Source organism: Macrobrachium nipponense, chromosome 7, assembly GCF_015104395.2.
Source record: "Macrobrachium nipponense isolate FS-2020 chromosome 7, ASM1510439v2, whole genome shotgun sequence".
Taxonomy (NCBI): domain Eukaryota; kingdom Metazoa; phylum Arthropoda; class Malacostraca; order Decapoda; family Palaemonidae; genus Macrobrachium; species Macrobrachium nipponense.
The window spans coordinates 57319869-57327325 of record NC_061109.1 but is presented as its reverse complement, the minus strand read 5'-3'; the positions used below and the strand labels follow the sequence as shown (position 1 = coordinate 57327325).

Genomic DNA, 7457 nt, shown 5'->3' with positions numbered 1-7457 from the left:
TATATATATAATATAATATATATATATATATATAAATGTATATATCTTAAAAGTTTGTTCGTATAACTGAACTAATTTTTTATAATTTTTATTCTGTTGTCTGGTTTATTATTAAACTAAGCTGTTCCATTTGCTTCAGTTGCTTCAGGTGGAAAGATGTTGAGAATCTTCGTCAAGTTCTTCCTGGTTGTTGTGAGTATTTCTGTCTTAGAATTATGTATGCAAAGTTTATGCTAAAGATTCTTTTCTGTCATATAACCATCAGGGCATAATTGGCACATGAAAACATTTTGGGCAGGATTTTGCCACTCGTACCCGACAGGTGTTTAACTTCTCATATATGGCAGGTGTTGTGCATTTGCTGGACCCATGGACGCGTAGTTGAAGCTCATTTGAAGAATGCCCTTGAGAATGTCCCAAAGCAAGACGGGTAAATAAAAAGTCACTTTCAGATGAAGTAATAACACAACGAAATACACTGAATTTCTTACTGTAAGACTTTAAAACAATCACTATGTAAACAAAGGTTTAAAGTCTCTTAAATCACTAACAACTGACCTTCCAACTTCCAACGAAGCCTAAAGAAAACATGTCGTATGTAAAGGTGAACTAATTGTGTTATTCTTTTGACAGGGATTATGATGGTCTTGTCTGCGTCCCCGTTTATCCATATGATGCAGTAGACGGGATGGAGGAGTGGTGTAATGTTAATTGCAATTTGGTTCCTCCAAACTGCCCCGAAGTTATATGCGACTGTACCATGGCCTGTGATTGATTCGGATGTCACTCCTCCAGTTGCAAAACAAACTGCAAAAAGGATCAGAGATTTTTGACAACTGACCATTTCATCCAATCAGACCTTATAAATTTATCCTTATGTCAAGTGGTTTGACATTGTACTCATTCTGGAAGCAATTCTAAATGAGCACATTATTTAGGAAATTTTCTGGTTGTTAAATGTATTGAAATGTTATGCTTTTAACCTGTAATTAATTCTAAATGAACACAACATTATAAAATTTACTAATTTAGGCTGTCATAAAATGATGGTTTATAATATTTGGGAAACAATGCACATTGTTTTTTTTTCAGTGAATTGGATTCATTTGGATTCTTGTAGTTAATAAAGCAAGGGTTATTAATTAATAAAAGAATGAATGTACCAGTATTTTTCTGGTTTTATTTCAAAAATTATATTAACTATATTTCTAAACTTATGTTAGCTATAACGACAGATAACTTCATTGTAATGCAATAGGAAATTTGCTATACTTTCCTGATAAAGTTCTAAATGGAAAAAGAGGATTTGCTTTTAGCCATAATTGAATGGATCCGAGGAGGTCGCCTTAGATCTTTCACCACCCAGTGCTTTGCAAACTTAATTACTTTCATTATATGAGGATAATGTGACCTTGTCTATTTCAAAAGGAACTCAGGTGGAAATGTCAAAACTGGACTGTGGAATCAATTCCATTTTCCGGGTCAGAGTAGATAAGTCATTTCACATACTAACATTTTTTACCATATTGAGATTAGGAAAAGATTCCCTTCCTATGTTCAGTGGAAAATCATGTGTACTCTCTTGCACCCTTCCAAAGCATTTTGAGCATCCCAGCAATTATAGCTGAGGAATTATGGGTCCCTCAACACAAAATTATTTAGTAACTTACAGGAAATGGAACTGCTCAATGGAAGAAATATTCACCCTTGACTAATAACCTAAATTAATTTACAGTAAGCAAAGAAACTTAGTGCAAAGCTAAGGCATGAACACAAAGCAGTAACTCCAGGCAACACTGAAATCACACCAAGAGATGAATTAATACAAAAAGGGGTGATCCGATTTCCAGCTTCCTCGGTATCCATGCACTATTTTCCCCTGACTCATAAATTATGAATATTATGTTTCTAACTTAACGTGGAGTGGTCTTCGTAATGATTACTCATGATCATTATTACTCATACTAACAAGTGTCAAGTAAAATTTACACAAATTAAACACCTTTATATGTTCTCAGTTATAAGTGGAAATTCAAAATAATTGAACAGAAATATAGTCTAAATTCAGTATATCAAATAAAATAAAATGTGCTAAACTCTACGGACAGACAGCCCGTCCTTTCACCAAGGAAAAAAATAATAACTTTATATTAGAAATCATTTTCCTGTACTGTTTAACATGCACATTATCATTTTTTTTATATTTCCATTCTAATAAATAAGTCATAAATATCCTATCCTAAAATTCCTGTACCTTTTATTTCTTGTGAAACATTTTTTATGACCTACCTACCCTCCAATTAGAACAACAACAACGAAGTAGTTTTTAGGTATACTCCCTGAGTAAGCGAAAACAGGCCGTAAAATTAATAGGCAAACTTTGATGGGAATTTATACTCTTGCCTATAAGTAAAGTAAAAGATAAAGGTATAAAATGAGGCTTCACTTCTGAGGATACCAAGGACCCAAAGCAGAAATCGGAATTCGGAGGAAATGGAAGGAATTCGATATTCACATCACACTCTTCCTGACAATTTATGCGAACTATGAATCCCAGAGCAAGTATAAACTATGTGCCAGGTATGATCTCATTCTGAAACTCCCATATAAGCCGTAATTTCTGGAATGTAAGTCTCCTCTCTCTCTCTCTCTCTCTCTCTCTCTCTCTCTCTCTCTCTCTCTCTCTCATAGGTGGTAACGTTTGAGTAACGACTGTAATTGCAGGATTAAATAGGTTACTTTTAATCTGCAAAAATTAAACGATCTATGTTCATCACCAGCATCATACACATATGTACTCAAATCTCTCTCTTCCTTTATGTGTTGTAGTAGTGATACAAGTATAGAAACCACAGATAAAGCTCCTTAATGAAATATCATTAACTCCCAACATTAGTATATACCGTAATGTCACATTTCCAGCTCAAAATAAGTCATATTGAACCGTTTGTCTTATTTACAAGTAGTAACTTCTGGTTAAATCCTTCTCCCGCAGATATTCTAACATGCAACGAACGCCCTTTTTAGTGAACATAAGGTAACGGAGAAGGTGGTTTCTCAACCAGAACCAAATATCCGTCTGTAAGGAGAGATCATCATCACAAAATACTATATTTTCAGTATTACAATTGAATTTTTTTCATTTCTATATCACATATAAATTTACATAGGGCATTTGTTCAAGAATTGCTATAAAAAGGATCAAATGAAAATTTATAACATTAATACCCATTTAATACGTACATCAGTTGGAGACTGAAAGAAACAAAATCAACCGACTGTTGAGGTATTGTTTCTTTACTTCCCGGTAGAGGTTCTGTCATCGCTTTTGAACCCTATACGGTACCAAAAATAACTGGAATTTCTCTTTCCAAATCAGCTGTTATAGTGCCATTAACCACTCAATGTGTGCAAGTGCTGTAGCGTAAGTATAGTCGAACAGAAAAGACTTAAAGATAAACAATTTTCAATTGAAGATTCCATTAATGCATTATATCTTCAGTTGAGTTAAACTCCCTGAGGATGTGCGATGAGAACTTCAGAAATTCGAGCGAAGATGCAATGCATAACTATCCTAATATAACTATTGCATTTTAACAATGTACGTACATTTTTATTTAATTTTTCTATTTGACCTGTCTTCTAATCTGTAATCTCTTCTTTCTATATTTCTCATTGCCTTCTATTACTTCTTTCTAATTAACACCATATTCTTTGGAAACGTAATTACCAGTCTGTATTGCTACATGACACGTAATGTTTTAGTTCGTTGGGGCAGTACTGGTGTGGGGGTGGGGGCGTGGGCGGGGGGGGATATAATCATATTGTGTTTGAAACTATTTCAGTAACTAAGCAAGAGTGCCCAGTAGAGAGTGTAAATAGTCTCCCCAGTGCCAAGCCCCTCCGAAAGCACTATTTTTATGCACCACAACTGTGTAGATCCCTGACTTTGCGGTCGAGGTAATAATGAAACAAATCTGACCAATAACACTACGATAACAGCCTGCTTAGTATCATGTATTTACAATAAAATTTGATGAAATAACTCTGCAGTTACTGTTTGCAGCAAATGAATTCTCTGCTCAGTCATTTTGCACACAGGTTGCTTACATTTTTGTCCTATCTTAGCACTATTTCTTACATATTGCTCCCAAATTCTTGTAATAATCAAACATTTTCTTTCTTCAACCATCTGCTGCCAAGCGTACTCTCTCTCTCTCTCTCTCTCTCTCTCTCTCTCTCTCTCTCTCTCTCTCTCTCTCTCTCAGTTAATGGCAATGCTTGTACATATCAATCCAAATACTTCCAAGATCAACCAAAAAAGACTCATCACAATTTCGTCATGCAGCAAGACACATACTGCACCATTCAGAACTGTACGTCATGGTTCAGTATATCTCAGTTTTACCAGACCACTGAGCTGATTAACAGCTCTCCCAGGGCTGAACCCGAAGGACTAGATATTTCTACGTGGTTAGGAACCAGTTGGTCACCTAGCAACGGGGACCTACAGCTATTGTGGGATCCGAACCACATTATATCGAGATTTGAATTTCTATCACCAGAAATAACAGGTGAGTAAAATCACCAGCAATAAAAGATTTTTCGGAAACATCATTTAAAAGGAAATACGAGAAAAGTTGATATGTGCAAGACGAGGTAAATATGATCACTTGTTATTGTTTGCTTAACCAACCGAATATACATGATACTAAGCAGGCTGTTATCGTAGGGTTATTGATCAGATTTATTTCATTATTACCTCAACCACAAAGTCAGGAATCTACACAGTTGTGGTGCATAAAAATAGTGCTTTCGGAGGGCTTGGCACTGGGGAGACTATTTACACTTTCCACTGGGGTACTCTTCCTTAGTTACTGAAATAGTTTCAAACATAATATGATTATATCCCCCCCAAACACCAATACTCCCCAACGACCTATAACATTACGTGTCATGTAACAATGCAGACTGGTAATATCATTTTAAACAGGCAGAGACTCAGACAATCTTAGAATGGAATAAAATAGCTGCTTCTTTTGGCAATTTTTTGTTTTACGTTTCAGAAAATTTCATTGACATAACGATGTACGTTGTCGATACTTTAAAATGAATTTTCCAGTAATTGTAATATCCTTTCCACGGTATATTAGTTTATACACAAAGTATATTCTCGATAAAAACAAAATCATACGTTTACGTTATTGATAGATATAATTCATTACTAAAAATACAATAAAATAACTAATATAAAAGAGGAAAAGTTGAGTACTTACCCTAATTCACTGATAATCAGTTGTCTTCCTGTTCCTGTAACCAAAATAATAATAATACCAGTTATCACTGTTCAAAAACCAGAATGATTTCAGTCACACCATAAAGCAATTTAGTAACAGTTTCGTTAGTCTTTTGTTTTCTGATAAATACATAATTGGTTACTGCAGTTACAAAACGGATCCAGCCATTGGTTATTTGATGACCTTGGCTAGCCATGTTCATCAGGTCAATACTGAACCCTTTTTTCCAATATTAGTTCCTACTTATATTTGCATATATTTTATAACCTCTTTGTTCCGCTCTCTACAAATGTACCACACCCATGGTTACAAACACGCGCGCTCGCTCCCCTATACTGTCAACATACAACATATGAAAGGACTAGCAAACATGATTATATGATGATGAGGCAGTGTAAATAATCTGATAAATATTACAACCCGCATTCAACACGTTCTCACATCCCTTTTCAATGAGAGAGAGAGAGAGAGAGAGAGAGAGAGAGAGAGAGAGAGAGAGGCAAGAACTTAGACAAGTTTTGTAATGGCCTGTTATCAGTCATACTGCTTTTGCACTGGCTTGCATATTTGTCCACGTGTTTTAACAACACTCCGTCCGTGATAAGCTTTGATCGAGCCTCTTTTATTTATTCATTTATTTTCTTTTTATTCAGTGAGTTGTGCGCGTTAATAGATGATTGCATTTTGTAAAGTCTTTATCTTGTTGAAAGAATATGATTGCCATATAGATACAAATATATATATATATATATATATATATATATATATATATATATATATATATATATATATATATATATATATATATATATATATATATATATATATATATATCCGTGTGTGTCTGTGTTTCCTTGGAAAAATAGATTCATGGCCACATTTTCATACATTAATAAATAAATCCCGGACCAGTCATTGACTTACAGATGCAATGCTGACGAGTTAGAAAGAATATAAACTCACTGACCACTATGTAAACCAATACGATCAAAATAAAGAAATAATGTAAGATAGATGACATAAAGCCTTTGGGAGTGGAAACGTCGCATGAGTTTCCTCCACATCCACTTCTACCTCTACCGACACGAGAGTGAGGGAGAGAGAGAGAGGAGAGTGATGAGAGAGAGGAGTGGACGAGAGAGACGAGAGATGAGAGAGAGAGCAGATCGAGAGAGAGAGAGAGAGAGAGGTCACACCGTAGCAACAGGGACCAATGGGGAGTAGGGTACTAGGACGGTGCTAGGGGACCTGTCGGGAGGATAACGAGTATCCGATTCCGACCATTATCAGTCAGTGTTCCTTCAGAGGCCGATCAGGTCACCCGTCACGCTCCTCTCTCCCTGGAATTCTGCTCGCGTCTGGGAGTCTCAGCTCTTTCCAGAACATCTGCGGTTTTCCAGATTTCCAGAGAGATTTTTCAAAGTTTTGGTTCGTCGAGGGCGTTCCTCAGGCATCGTTTCATCATGTGAAACCGTGAGTTGGAAGTTGTGCCGTAGGGAATACACACACCACACACACACACACACACTATATATATATATATATATATATATATATATATATACTATATATATATATATATACATACATACATACATACACACACACACACACACACACACACACACACATATATATATATATATATATATATATATAATACTATATATATATGAATATTTTCGCTGCATGCATGATTTTCTTTGTATTCACAAACGTTCAACTGCAAATGCCTTTTAATTTCGAATTAACTATCATACTTTGTGGGTATTTGTATTCAGGGTTTAACACGAGTGTATGCAAATATTTTGGGAAATGAAAGAACAAGGAATTTTGAGCAGAAAATGTTCTATTAACATGCATTTTAAGGACCCTTTTGTCGGTGAGGGGAATTTGAAAATACTGTTATCTTTAGGTTGTTAACGGAAGGTCGTAGGAACCTCGGAAGTAGAGGGTTGGGGTGGGGTGGGGGGCGGGGGTTGAAGTGAAAAAGGCAAGTAGGTTGGTCGTCTTTAAATTAATTTTTTTTTTCATGCAAGTAATCTCATTTTAACGATTAGTTGCTGGACAACATTTATTTGTGACCGATGGTTTCAGGTAGTGTTAAATCAGGAGTCACGACTAGGCATACGCCTATGACTGGTGCCTAATGAATGCTTT

General features: G+C 35.5%; 1 protein-coding gene across 2 annotated transcripts in view; it reads left to right on the top strand.

The window, feature by feature from the left end:
* The first annotated feature begins 6609 nt into the window (after positions 1–6609).
* LOC135217099 (uncharacterized) overlaps positions 6610–7457 on the top strand; it is a 59118-nt gene continuing 58270 nt past the window's right edge. For both annotated transcript variants that reach the window (XM_064252788.1, XM_064252787.1), the window contains exon 1: positions 6610–6770. The gene's annotated coding sequence lies outside the window, so the exon portion shown is untranslated. The remainder of the gene's footprint in view (positions 6771–7457) is intronic.